At 40.9% G+C, this 13,731-nt stretch overlaps 1 protein-coding gene and 1 long non-coding RNA gene across 9 annotated transcripts in view; one reads left to right on the plus strand and one right to left on the minus strand.

The window, feature by feature from the left end:
* The window catches only part of LOC125964348 (uncharacterized), a 725,473-nt gene that overhangs the window by 531,850 nt on the left and 179,892 nt on the right, over positions 1 to 13,731 (plus strand). The gene's annotated exons all lie outside the window — the stretch shown is intronic.
* SLC4A4 (solute carrier family 4 member 4) overlaps positions 1 to 13,731 on the minus strand; it is a 351,509-nt gene that overhangs the window by 280,593 nt on the left and 57,185 nt on the right. The window lies entirely within an intron of this gene.

Here is a 13,731-nt window from a genome sequence, read left to right on the forward strand (position 1 = left end):
GCAGAATAGAGACTTAGAACTGGGACAAACTAAGAAAAAATAAGACATACTTGGAGAGAAAATTTTAGAAATACTCAAATGTTCACACTAGGAAACAGCTAAAATGAATGTCAGCTACAGTGCCATTCTCATTTTTCTTTTTTCGTTTGCAAAAGTTTCTAAAAACTGGTTGTTGCAGTGATAAAAATAAACCCAGCCCAGTAAAGATTGCCTTGAAGAGAAGGGCATGAGGAAAAAAGATTGTGAAATGCTTTTAGTTCTCTAGATGGAAGGAGCTGCAAAACTGACAAGTGGTATTATTTTTACAAAATCTGATAAGACAGAAAAAAAAGGGAACTCAAAGTTCTACATTTTTTTTTTAATTGGAAAACTTTTACTTTCACTTTATATACGGTCTAACTTCTGAATGCGGGAACCACCATTTCGGAAGTAATGTGAAAACTTCTTTTTTTTTTTGAATTGCAAATAGGAATTGCAAAAAAGATGAGATAATCTACGGATTTCCTTTCCCATTCTGGCATTATTCCTTGATGACCACTTTACAGTGCTGCACACAATATCACACACCCACATGCAATACACATACATGCAAATGTCTGATGTAAATGCTGTGAATTCCTTTCCAGGGTAACTCATCAGGCATATCTAAAAACACCATAATCCACAGGGTTGTTCCCTTAAACTGGAAGGATTAAAACAATTATATCAAGAAAGAGGTTCCAACCAAGGAATGCAGAACCCTAGGTTAATGGGTAAGCATTCAAAAGAAAATATCTCATACTTGGAATGAAGTTGGAGGCATCTACATAAAACATGAAGCACCAGCCCCCAGCACACACACAGATATGCACACAAACACACAGACACACACGCCAACTCAACTACTAAAAAGCAGTGAAATTCTCCTCACAGAATGTGTGCCAATGAGAAATTTATCATGTCTAACCATTTACAAGCAAATTGTTCTCATGGGAAAGCTATATTATACTAGGAAGTAGGAAATGTCTCAGAAACAATGTGAATTAAGAAACAGTGTCAATTGTTTCCTGCCCTCCAGTTACTGAGGGAGTCCTGCAGCTTTATCTCAAGTCACACAATATATGTAAGCAAAGCCAACCAATTTCTTCAGTAAATCAAACTCTGAAAGCTTGATTGCCTTCGTTCAAGAAATAGGAAAACATCATGAAAAAAACTAAGAGGTTGAAAAAAAATTTTTTAACCTGTCACATTAAACATTTTCTTATTTTGTTATACAGCAGAAACTAACACATCATTGTAAAGAATTATACTCCAAAAAGATGTTCAAAAACATATTTTCTTATTAAAAAATGGTAACCAAGCAAAAAAAAAAATGTAGTGGCTAAGCTACATGAGTCAAATTGATGTTACATAGAAAGATTTTTTTAATGTATTTACACAAATCTGCATAGTATATTTGATAAATCATTTAAAAGACAGTTTACATGGGCTGATAAGATTTTAAGGTAAGATTTCTTGCTATAAAGTGTTGTTGTCAACCCAACAAAAGAATTGGGACGATTCAGAAGGTGAGTTTTCAAAGCCCAGGAGAGAAAGGTACCTTACCTTCAGAAACCTAACCGGAGTCGTCATCACCATAAAAATGGTGCCACTGTATACGCATCATGATCACAGGCCTCCTCCCTGCCTTAGGAATAAGATTCAGCTTATCCCCATCTCCTCCTGCCCCTCCCTCAGATGCTCCCCCCAACCCCGCCGACTTTCCCACAGGTGGGGAAGTTTCAGACACGATGCTGCACCATGAAGCCCAGGTACCAACAGTGAATATGGTTCCTTTTAAGACAGCCCGGGGCTTCCCTGGTGGCGCAGTGGTTGAGAGTCCACCTGCCGATGCAGTGGACACGGGTTCGTGCCCCAGTCCGGGAAGATCCCACATACTGTGGAGCGGCTGGGCCCGTGAGCCATGGCCGCTGGGCCTGCGCGTCCGGAGCCCATGCTCCGCAACGGGAGAGGCCACAACAGTGAGAGGCCAGCGTACCGCAAAAAAAAAAAAAAAAAAAAAAAAAGCCCCTATTTCAGACATTTTTATCAGCTTTATTAAGGTATAATTCTTCACATACCACAAAATTCACTCATTTTAAGGGTTCATATTCAATGACTTTTAGTATATTTACAGCGTTGGGCAAGCATCACCATAATCCAATTTCAGAACCTGTCGACCAATCCAAAAAGATCCCTCATGCTCATCTGCAGTCACTCTCTGTTCCCTCTTCCCACTCCTATCCCTTACTAACACTCTTAGGCTTTTTTTTAAAATTTTTTTTTCCCTTTGCGATACGCGGGCCTCTCACTGCTGTGGCCTCTCCCGTTGCGGAGCACAGGCTCCGGATGCGCAGGCTCAGTGGCCATGGCTCACGGGCCCAGCCGCTCCGCGGCATGTGGGATCTTCCCGGACCGGGGCATGAACCCGTGTCCCCTGCATCGGCAGGCGGACTCTCAACCACTTCGCCACCAGGGAAGCCCTCTTAGGCGTTTTTTTATACTCTCAGTGATGGCCTCTGGGAAGCTACAATTCTCTGGTAACCACACGGCTATGAATTTTGGGGGGGATCCTTACAGCACAGTAAAATAGAATACGCCTTGGGTGAGGAAGCTCTCGCCTTCCAAGAGCTGCCAAACGAAACCAGGGCACTGAGCTGAGCAATTCAAAATGCAAAGCATTTTCCTTTTCCTCTCGTACATTACTGGTAACTACATTTTCCTTTTCTGTCTTTGTTCAGATAAAGGAAAAGGAACAGGGTCCTGAGGTTAAACAAGCCTTTAGGACCTCAGAGACAGTGTTTGTGTTTCATCAATTACTTCTCAACCTCTTTTCATTTCAGCTTCTTTGCCCACCAGAAGAGAGGAAGGCAGCCTCACTTTGGTGACTGGGGGAAAGGCATGCTTTCTCAAAATGATGACCAAATCGTTCACAAGCTGTATGTGCTAAGTACCAAAAATACCAGAAATAAAATAAGCTGGAATGAAAGCATTCTTACCACCTCCACAAAATACCTGTCTTTAGAGTCAATAGAAGCAGCATTACTGATTTAAAAAAAAATGCTATTGTTGATAAGAATATCATAGGTGATCTCAATATTTATTTTCATTAAAATATCTTTACCTGTCTCAGAGATAGGCCATGAAGATTGATGGCTATTTTTAAAATTACAACTCCCCAAATGACACCAAGCGGTGGAAGGTGTAGTATTATTTTACATGTAAAATGCAAAGGAGAAACTTGATAGACAAGATTTCTAATTCAGCAAGAGTCTACAAAACAGTAAGATGCTCAGAGAATCAGGGACGATTACCTGCTTAATTTATGAGTGAATTTTAGGCGCAAAAGAAAAAAAATTCTCTGGTAGAAATGTCAGCAAAAACTTCTTCCAAAGATAATGTAAAAAGAAGAAGGAGCAAAAAAAAAAATTTTAATAGGTAGAATTCAAAAGGAAATGGTGATTGTTTTAAATGTTATTAAAATAAAGGTGACATTCTTGCTACTCAAAATTTTGTAAAGTAAAACTACTGGAATCTACATTTGACAGTGTTCACTTAGGTGTGAGTCAAAGGGCGTTCAGTCCTTGATTTGGCAGTGGCCTCAGTAACATGTGTTCAAATAAATACCCCGCATGCCTTCCTCTGACAGATGGTGCAAGTTCCCAACAAACTCTAAATGTCTTGGGAATATCTCACAATCCATCCACAGCCAGTACTACTGGGAAGAAAACATGGCTTTCCTGGTTATCTCTGACCATCAGAAATCATCACTAGGTGATCCCTGTTTCTTCCATCCTCACGTGCTCCACCTCAGGTGAAAGCAGAAGTCCTGCCATGTTATCATGTCCACTTCTCCCAATTCCTAAAATATTTCTAAACTAACAGCACTGAGAGCTGCTATCATGATTTCAGGCCACCAGAGAACTTTTACAGCTAGTAACTCTGTAGCCATTCACGTTAAAGAGGCTTTCACATATACCCACTTCCCTACCAATGATGATTTAGGACTTTGTAGAATTAAACCCATCAAATGAGCCAAACTAAAATTTTTGCAGTGGACTGAGTGGTTAACAACATATGCCTCTCTATGCAGGATAGATCATTAGCTCCTTTAGGAAACATGGTGCTGTGTTTATACATACAGATGATAGCAGCCATTTATGGAATTCTTACAAATATGCCAGGTTCTGGCTAGGTCTCCTACTTCTATTACCTCATGCAATCCTCACAACTGCACGAATTAAATACTGTCATTATCCCCATTGTACAGGCAAAGAAACCAAGGTTCAGGGAAGTCAAGGATATTGTCACCAGCTAACCCATAAAATCCCACAGGAGAAATCTCTCTCAGGTCTCAACATCAAGAAGAGTGAGTGCTTCATTACTGCTTTGGTGGTGCTTTGTTTGTTTTTAGGGTGGTTTTTTTTTTGTAACGTACACTATATTTACACTACCTTATAATTGACTGTGTTTCCTTCCTCATGCTGAAATAGAAGAGACAAATCTCGGGCCAACCGGTAGTAGGTAGACAGAGTTTCGCGACGTGAATTTTAAACATGAACCTTGCTATTCCAACTTTTTACCCGTTATTTTCCCTTCACATTAAACCTTTTTGGAATAAAGCAGTATGTAAATATTTTTTAAGACCTGAGATGTCAGTACTGGGGGTAGAAGCTGTGGATGGCTGGGGGTGGCTGTGAGGGAAGGTAGATTTCTAGGCAGAGATTCTACTTGTCCTCCGGTGATCCTTTAGCTACAGTTAAATCTATAGGCCTAAATCTCTGCCCAGAAATCTACCTTCCCTCACAGCCACCCCCAGCCTCCTACAGAACTTCTCTAATACTGAGGGATGTTCCCAATTTGATTTTTATCCACATTGTTGCTCTTTCTATAATCAATGGAATTTCTGTTCTCTCCAGTTCGAAGCAAAGATTCCATGACACTTGGCACTTTACATCATTCTTTCAGAACTAATCAGCAATATTCCCCAAATATAAATTAAATTCTGCCTTCTTTGGCTTATCTAAAGAACAAAATTGAGTTATTTGTAGTGAGGTGGATGGACCTAGAGTCTGTCATACAGAGTGAAGTAAAAGAGAAAAACAAATACCGTATGCTAACACATATATATGGAATCTAAAAAAAAAAAAAAAAGAAATAAAGATGCAGACCTACTAGAGAACAGACTTGAGGACACGGGGAGGGGGAAGGGTAAGCTGGGACAAAGTGAGAGAGTGGCATGGACATATATACACTACCAAACGTAAAATAGATAGCTAGTGGGAAGCAGCCGCATAGCACAGGGAGATCAGCTCGGTGCTTTGTGACAAAGCACAAAGAGGTGGGATAGGGAGGGTGGGAGGGAGGGAGACGCAAGAGGGAAGAGATATGAGGATATGTGTATATGTATAGCTGATTCACTTTGTTATAAAGCAGAAACTAACACACCACTGTAAAGCAATTATACTCCAATAAAGATGTTAAAAAAAAAAAGAGAAGAAGAAAAAATAATGATAATTTAAAAAATAAAGTAACCTGGTCTTATGCCAAGCCGCCTAAAACACGTTGTAGCTATTGCCGAGGGGGATATAGGGGAGGGAGGCAAATTTAAGAGATATATATTATTTCTTTTCAATTATGAAAAGAACACTGTTGGAAGAGGAGGCAAAGACCCTGGATGAGTGATAGATTATTAAAAAGATGTTGTGAAGACTTTACTTCTTGGACCAAAACGAATCATGAAGGTTTTTTAGAAGTACATGCATAAGAAACCTTAAACAGAATCACAGTAACAAGTCCAGATGCCACAGACGTTGTGTGTTTGGCACTTTATATAATAAGAAATAGATCAGTATGTCTAATCCTAAATACTTTAATAAATAAATTGCTAGTGTATTACTCACAAACCCATAAGAGTGTCCATAACCAGTTCTATTAAGAAATAATCATAGCAACACTGCTAATTTACTTGAGCATAAATACCAGTTCATGACAAGAAAACTCACTTTGAAAGGCATGATGTAATTTTGCAGTTAACAGGGGGTAAGTCAGCCCTTGGTTAGATGTTTGCGTGAGGGTCCACACTTCAAACTGACACCACTACTCAGGACAACAGATGATTTTTATTTCTGTATTTTGGATAGGGGCAACTTTTCACATAGAAAAAAATATAATAATGCATGTGTTTATTAATAGGTAATTGCATGCTACATATGTAATCTATTTATAGACCATTTTGAATGCTGATTAGTAATCTATTTTATTATTAATGCTACCGATTACACTTAGGAGCAGGCATGCAAGTAAATAAATAGTAAAAGTGATGAAAAACAGGGAAATACTCTTCTTCCCACTGAACTGCATGGGAATTTTGTTCACTGAAAGCCTCCCAGAAATCCTTAAGGCAACTTGGGGTTCCCCCAAGCAAGACTGATAAGAAATCTTAGCTTGTTACCTGGTGTTTACTGAGCACAGTACTTTTAATATTTAATATTTGATGCTGATAATCACGATGATGATAACAATCTCTAGGCAAGAACAAATAGCACAAGGAAAAGGTCTCAAACAGGAGATGAGCTTATGGTGACTTAGCGAAATTCTCGTCCTAAAGGACAAGCTAAAGCTCAGGAAACTTCTGCACCTGCCTTATAAGTGCTCATTTTTAGCAAAACAGTCCTAATCACAGTGTTTAGGTAAAGGTGAGGACCCTATGACCACACACTGAAGTTAAGTTTCCATTACAGCTTCCATTATTAATAGCTGATAACAGAAGCTAAACTAACCAGCACTGTGTGAAGTCTGAATTAGTATTTTTTTAAAGAAATGCAACCTTATTATACTCAGTGGTCATTCATTATTTGAAGATATCTAGGCCAGAACAACCACTTGAAGGCAGTACAGGAACCTACCTTGATGAATAAACAGGACTAAAAATCACCTTATATCATTTATAAACTGCAGCTCCTGAAGTGCTCCACAATCAATAAAAAGCTGCTTCTCCAAAGTAATTTTAACTTTGCTCTAGCAAAACCTCTTTTATATTCATATCTGTAGATATAAAATACCTATATTTATACCTATGGCTATACATTTATATTGAGATTTATATATATATTATATTATGTTCTATTATATATATATATAAAATCTCTATGTATAGAGATAGAGAGTTAGGCATTTTTAAGGACAATCCAAATCCAATAGTGTCAATAAAGTGTCTTTTCCAATGTGTCTGGTGCACAAAGGTAAGTGTTGTTCTTATATCTCCCTCCTATTTCCAAAGGGGAAGAAACAAAGTACTATTTCTCCTCCTTCCCACTCCCCTTGAGCCCGGATAATAACTTGTGAACACTCTCTGTTCTCCAGCTATGGCACTCCGGAACACTCACTCTGCGCAGGACAAAACAGCCACCTTTAGATCAAGTCTAACTCGTCCCTCAGCTGTTTTTTAGTCATTATGCAGAGCTTAACTGTGCAGCAGAGGCAATACCTTCCATAACCTCAATCTTCCCTCACCCGGCCCAGGAACAAATGCCGTGCCATGTCCACCCTGCTCTGGGAGGGTCTCCCCCAGAGCTTTCATGCCGTGAGTGCCGACCCCCAGGGCTCAGGTCTGTTGTCCTTTTACTTGACAGCACAGAGAAGAGTGGAGCCAAAAGGCCTGGGAAGGCCAGAGCCAGTCAGGGCAGGGCTAAGAGCCAAGAGGAGCCACCCAATAGGATGAGGTGAAACCTTGACTCATCCTGACATCCCAGAACCCCGAAAGAGCTGGAGCATTTTAATGTGCAGTACACATGCAGTCAGACAAAATCCACCTGTGAGCCAAACACAGAGAACTGACAGTTTCCATTATCTCTCTTGTGGTCACCATTTGCACAACTGAATGGCAAGTGGGACTGGAAGAGAGAAAACAATGGCTAATCCAATGGTCATTGATAACCGGATTTGCAATTGCAGCCAGAGAGGCAGCTTAGACAGACACATAAATGCGCACATTCACACTCTCATTCTAACCACATTGTTCATCTCCAACTCTATTCTGGCTTCCCTTTTAGCACTGGCCTAAGCCCTGGCCTGCGCAATAGGAAGAGTGGTCTTTAGTCGCTATAGACAGATAATCCACCATATAGTCAATGCACTCACGGCTAATCAGGTATCACTAATATTAGTTCACATAATTCCTTCCTCTCACATACCTGTATATAGGTAAATGAGATGTGGATAATGCCATGGGGCTAAAACAATGACCAAGAACTAGGGAAAGTGCTTCGAGAGACTTAAACGAGCCTAGTTAAGCCCAATCCCAGAATCTTCACGACTATGGTTTTCCACATGCACCCAGAAAAGAGGACAACATTCACTGACACCGCAGCTCATAATCATACTTTTAGAGTTGAAATGACCTTAAAGATCACCTGATTAAACCTCTTCATGTACCAATGAACCAACTAAAGCCAAATAATTAATGACATAGAGGCCGGGACTCTTGGTGCTCCTGGTTATATAAGGTTTCCTTTCCTACTTTCCTACTACCACGGTACTAGTCCCCGACACTACCCCCCATTTTCCATTGTCTGCAAAATATAGTCAAGGAGGGGAAAGGTAATCAATTAGGCCTTTCAAGTTAGCAACTACCTAGAAGACAAAAAGGGCTCAGGAATTCTTGAAAATGTTTCTGTCTTATAACCAGAGAATGACAAGTTTAAATCCACAACCCTTAGTAACCATAAACGGCCCCAGAACATGAAGACGTTCTGGCTCTGACATCTGTCCTCCCACGAGCATCTGCGGTCATGCAAACAATGAGGCCAGCCAGGCTTCTGTCTTCTTTCTCTCTCACCTTTTCATAAGCTCTCCCAACACCTTTTATTCTTCTCCAGTTAGTTCTTTCTACCCCCTATTCTTCCAGGCGCTTCTTTAAGCTCTCATCCATCTCCTTTTCTAAATTCCTTTCCCGCTCCAGAGGAACCAGACTTCAAGCACACTTTTTTGGAATGAGCACTGCCCTGGGAAAGTCAAGAAGCTTGCCTTCCTTGTACTAGTTCTTCCCAATTACTATCAGCGTTACTGCAAGCAAATCACTTTACCTTCTCCAAGGCTCATCTCTCCATGTGTAAGGTGAGAACGTTGAGCTACATTTTCTCTAAAATCCTTTCTAGCTCTAAAAATTCTATAAGAATTCTAAGTATTCTAATTGGTTAAGTGTAATGGAGCACATAGGGGAAAGGCCAAAAGTTTTCTACTATTTCTCCAGGTCCCTTCGCCACTTCTTTTTTTTTTTTTTTTTTTTTTGCGGTACGCGGGTCTCTCACTGTTGTGGCCTCTCCCGTTGCAGAGCACAGGCTCCGGACGCGCAGGCTCAGCGGCCATGGCTCACGGGCCCAGCCGCTCCGCGGCACGTGGGATCTTCCCGGACCGGGGCACAAACCAGTGTCCCCTGCATTGGCAGGCGGACTCTCAACCACTGCGCCACCAGGGAAGCCCCCTTCGCCACTTCTTATGAGGATAGCTTTCTCTTTGGGCACTCTTCAGTCTACTCCGATTTGACTCTTTACTAACCATGCCACCCAGATTGCTAACAAAAGCCACCAAGCACTTTTTTCTGCCAAAGCCACTGGTTACTTTTCGCTCCTCATCTACTTGACTCCAGGCAGCACTCAGCACTGTCGGTCACTGGCTCCTTGCTGAAAATGCTCTTCTCTTGGCCTCAGACACACACTTTTCTTGTTACTCTCCAGCTTCTATGATTGCTCCTTCTCAGTCTCCAAAGGTTGGCAGAGCAGAGCCCAGCCCAGTCCTCTTCTCATTCTATTCTCTCCCCTTGGTAATGTCATCCATTCCTATGGCTTGAAATGCTAGCTATCTCCCTGGGATTCCAAAACTTACATCTCCATCCCTGCCCTTTCTTTTTAGCTCCAGTTGTGTAGCCAAGTGCCTACTTTAGAGTTCTACTTGGATGTCTCACAGGGACCTCAGACTCAAAAAGCTGATTGCCTACCATCCTCCACTACTATTCCTCCATCGTACAAATGGCACATAAGTCTCCCAAATTGCTCATAGCACAAATCCAGAAGCAATCACCTCCACCCACCCATCTGTCCATCAGCAAGTCCTGGCAATTCAACCCATCTTTTTGTCCCTCTACTCTAACCCAAAATCATCTCTCAGCTGAATCTTAGCAACAGTGTCTCCACTTTTATCTTTGCCCTGTTGGGAAGCTCTCTCCACCCATGAGCCAAAGAGATATTTTTTAAAATGCAAATTTTGTCTTGTCACTTCCCTGCTTACAACCCTCTGCAGTGGCTCCCCAGTGCACCCTCAGTAAAATCCTAAATCCTTAGCATAGTATAGAAGGCCATGAATTATCTGGGTTCCGTCCACTTCAGGCCACTCTCTCCCTATTCATGTAGTCTAGCCACATGGGCTTTATTTTCACTTCCCAAACAGGTCTACCTCTTTCTCACCACTGGGCCTTCACACGCCCTGCCTGGGAGGCTTCCCTCATTCCTGACCTAGCTAACCCTCTTCACCCTTTAGGTCTCAACTTAATGTCACTCTATGGGAGATACATACCTTGGCTTCCCATGTAAACTCACCCACCTACATGATACACTCTCTAAATTATCACATCAAACAACCTTGTGTCCTTAATTAATGACTGGTTTATTTGACCGCACATTAATTATGTCCCTAATTGGAATATATTATCACTTTCAATGATACATATGAGCCTGAAAAAGCAACATATTAAAGCTTATATATCTGCAACTGTTGGTTACCATTTTGATAAGCTTAAAGAAAAAGTTAATAAAAGCACTGTCCATCAGAGTTAATAAGAAGAGTTAACATAGATATTAACCAACTAATTTGTTAATCACCAGTTATCAGTACTAGCTTTAGTCTGAAAGCATTCTGCAGTCACAGCAAGCACTGGTGAGAAAGGGTTAAGCACAAAGATAAATCACCTGCAAGGAATATAACCAAGGAAGATAACATCTTAAATTTACAGGGTTCATTCTGGGGATTTCAAATTAGTTTCCTTATATCCCTAGCAAGACTAGGAGATAAAGAAGCACCAATGCTGTTTCTTTGTATGAAAAACTGAGATTCAGAAATCAAGTAATTCGTCAATGGCTTACTGCAAATATCAAAGTATTTTTCTGGTGTTATCCAAGAATCCTTAGAGCATCTCTAGCAGGTGGATAAGAAGATAGGTTATTAACTGCACTCTGTACAAAGGAAATATAACCACACAAACATGATTGGCCTCATGTTACCCAGTAAGGCGGGGCAGAGCCAAGAACAGAAATAGGTCCTGAGACTCCTGGTTCCCCACCATGTTCTTTAACCCACAGCAGACTGAATAAAAGTTTCTCAACCCAGATACCGACTGAATTTGCCAAATACCTATATCCACTGGATTTGACTGTGAGCTTTCATTTAACATCCAAGACATTGTCTTTATTTTTCAACAGGGATAGAATCGTGTTGAAAATTTAATAATCAACTGGAGAGTAGGGTGGTGATTTAACTAATCCATAAATGTGAGATTCTGGCCCTCTAAAGCTGATATGTTGGCCAATTTTACTAAAATTCAAACATTCATTTTTATTTCCAGAAGTTTTGGCCTTGTAAAAGTTCTTGAGTATCCCACCATGAAAAGAGTTGGTAAAGTCACGTCCAGAGAGGTTGAAGTAAAGTCTGTTCTCCTTTCAAAGTCAATACAGTATCAAGAAAGGTGAACATGTTGGATATCGCACTTAGGATAGCTGCCTGGTAATTCTAACCCTATAGAAAGGTAAAAACAATTAACCAGATTTAAAAGCTTTTGCAGCTATTCAGGGAAGGGAGTTATTTAAGTCGCCTCTACTGCTGATTTAATGGATGTCACTCACCACCCTCCCTCCCTTCACCTTCATCCCACCTGGCAATCAGCAGCTTCAGAGGTACAATATTTGGAACCTCCTGTGAACTCCTGCCATGGCAGGCTCTCACCTCAGTCCCCTAAATGCTATCAGCCAAAAAAGTAAAACAAAACAAAACAAAACCAGATCCCAGCCGTATGCTCACCGGAGCAATGGGAGAGCCTCAACTGAGCTTTATTCAGTTTTATTCCATTCTTACTCTACTCTCCCTCATCAGTCCCAATTTTCAATTCCCCCAGTGACTCTGAATCTTGTAATGATAAAAATGGAGAAATACTTAGCTCAGGTTTGAATACTTGGTATTACTTCTATACTATTGAATAATCTCATTGAAATGGCACCTAAATTACATAACAGCCAGTAGTGGACAGAATTACCCTAGTCTACGCTGCAGAGCAAGGAAGGGAAAAAAAGAAAAAATATATATATATATTTATACATATTACATATATAATAGACCCTTGAATCCTCCTCATTGGTAGGAAAATATCACACACTTTAATCTGTTTTCCAGAAAAAGTAACTTTGCAGGTTTTATTAGACAGTGGGCATGCGTTTGTAATTTACCCTGTATGCAATCATGGTTAGTGTGTCTCTTGAAAAACGAGACAGTTTCACAAACTAGGGGTAATGTCTGTCGGAGCAGACTAACCATGGAAATCAGATCTCACGCCCAGAGCTTAAAGGGAATCAGAATGAATCCAAAGAGAAATAAATAGCAGGCCTCAGGAAACTTCTCTTGACCTTTCTAGCTTTCCTTTTCCAATACAAGAAGCAGTAGGTAAGCGTGGTTATTAGGAAGGCAAGGGATAGATGCCTTGCTAAGATGAATTAAGCAAATAACAAACATCATTTCGGTCAGTTCGAATTTTTTGGAATGATAATCATCATGGAAAATTATTGGTGAGGGGAATTCCCTGGTGGTCCAGTGGTTAGGACTCTGTGCTTTCACTGTTGTGGGCCCAGGTTCAATCCCTGGTCAGGGAACTAATATCCCACAAGCCACAATGCGCCAAAAAAAATTATTGGTGAGACTGCATCAATCAGAAAGCAAAAGGACAGACAGTGGTATAGTATAAAGCACTCCTATGCCTAATGCCAGGTACAGCAGCAACATTATTTCTGGTAATTATTTAAACAGTTCTACGGTGAATGACATGTTCTATTATTCTCATTTTACAGAACTGAGAAATTCAAAATCCAAACTCTAAGTTTCGTCCTTCATTTATGCAATGCTTCAGCAATACAGCAAGTTTTAAACTTTTATTTCCAAACCGATGCTTAGCCACTCTGCTTTAATAACACATGAATAACACAAATGACAGAGACTCCCAAATATAAATATGAAATAATATGTCTCAAAAATATGAGCAGAGGGGCTTCCCTGGTGGCGCAGTGGTTGAGGGTCCGCCTGCCGATGCAGGGGACACGGGTTCGTGCCCCGGTCCGGGAAGATCCCACATGCCGCGGAGCGGCTGGGCCCGTGAGCCATGGCCGCTGAGCCTGCGCGTCCGGAGCCCGTGCTCCGCAACGGGAGAGGCCACAGCAGTGAGAGGCCCGCGTACCGCAAAAAAAAAATATGAGCAGATACAAAGCTTTGAAAAAGAAACTCAACTATAGACAAAATATGCTCCAAGTGTATTATTTCTGAATCCTTGTAAAACACAACTCAAGTACCAAGTTCAATTTTGTATGCCTCTTGCCATAAAAGAATGTAGTCACCTAGGACAGAAAGTGGCTTCTAGAGGGCTTTAGCCCGTACTACACTACCAGGGAATTCTCTACAATT

The sequence above is a fragment of the Orcinus orca genome, chromosome 4 (genome assembly GCF_937001465.1).
Source record: "Orcinus orca chromosome 4, mOrcOrc1.1, whole genome shotgun sequence".
In the NCBI taxonomy this organism is placed as follows: Eukaryota; Metazoa; Chordata; class Mammalia; order Artiodactyla; family Delphinidae; genus Orcinus; species Orcinus orca.